Source organism: Octodon degus, unplaced genomic scaffold (assembly GCF_000260255.1).
Source record: "Octodon degus isolate 3935 unplaced genomic scaffold, OctDeg1.0 scaffold00002, whole genome shotgun sequence".
Taxonomy (NCBI): domain Eukaryota; kingdom Metazoa; phylum Chordata; class Mammalia; order Rodentia; family Octodontidae; genus Octodon; species Octodon degus.
The window spans coordinates 28,832,967-28,834,404 of NW_004524578.1; positions in this window are offsets into that span (position 1 = coordinate 28,832,967).

The following is a 1,438-nucleotide window of genomic DNA, read 5'->3' on the forward strand; positions in this document are numbered from 1 at the left end:
GCTTCAATTTTCCCTTCACACTCTTCCTGGGCTCTGAGGATCCACCTCCCTCCTTTTTTCTTCCCCAAGTTGTTTTCCCAGTGTTTGGATTCTGAATCTTAGAAAAGTTGACTGTGGCTTCTTCCCAGAAGTCCTCTACTACCTACTTTTCCCCTTTGCCACGAGGTAAATTTGTTCCAGATGGAGGCTGTGCCTGCTGCCTGCACCCAGAAGGGAGACTGTAGCACATCAGAACCAACAGTGACTGCGGACGAGGAAATTTTTGAGTTCTTCATCCTGCAGTACAACTTAGGGAAAGGTAATTAAAATAGAAGCATGTGAGCGGTGCTATTCGTCACAGGAAATCCTCACTGCCTCCCTGGATCTGAGAACAGGATTTCTGATTCTGTGTAACATCTGGGCCCTTAGGCTCCAGAAGCACTGGGTCTCTGTATCAGATCCTGATCTCCGGTAGCTCCAGAGATTTGACAGAACCCCCGGTCAGTCTGTACAGGGTGACTGAGGAAAATGTTCAATGGAAAAGGTGGGCCTGGAGCAGAACACAAATAACACTCCAGTTTTGTTTTGTTTTAGACAAATGAGTGATTTGATTTGATTTGGACTTTCAAGAGCTAGGGTGCTGCAGACCCCTTGGGAGAGGATGGACAGGAGCTCCTCTCCCAAGGCCCTGGAGGCCCTGGCCACCAGGCTCATCCTGAAGGAGTTCCACGTGCAGCTGTGGTTCATGAGGCACCTGGCTGCCTGCCTGCGGCCGCAAGTGTAGTATCTACACATTCTGCGCCCTCTGCCATCCCCACCAAGAGCACCCACTTCCTGCTCTGGTCTGGAAAGCTCCCCTCACCTGCCCAGCTCCTGCCCTGCACAAGGAGCCCAAGCCCAAGCTCCTAGGCCAGGGAAGCCCTGGGGAGACACACACACACACACACACACACACACACACACACACACACACATCCTGAATGCCCCAGATACCAAGACCCCTGGATTCCAGGAAGGGTTAACCGCTGAGGACTAGAGCAAGTCAGGTCTGGCTAGGCTCCATCTCATGATCCTCCTGCTTCAACCTTGCTGGGTTTATAGGCTCTCTCCTTTATAATATTTATTTATTTGATATGGGGTTTCACTATGCAGCTTAGACTTGTAGTGATCTTCCTGTCTCAGCCTCCCCAGTGCTGGAATTACAGGCGTGCACCACCATTCTTGGTTTCAGGGCTGGTACAGTGTGCCCAGGGTTCCAGGGCTGTCACATGCAGTCCTGGGGATTGAACTTGGAACCTTGCACTTGCCAGGAAGGTGCTTAGACTACCTAGCTATCTCCCCAGCCCTTCTCTCCTTTTTTTTTCTTTTTTTAAAAATTTATTTATTTTTATTTATTTATTTTGTGTGTGTGTGTGGCCAGCTCAGCCCACCAGGCGGTGGGACTGGCTGGCATGTGGTC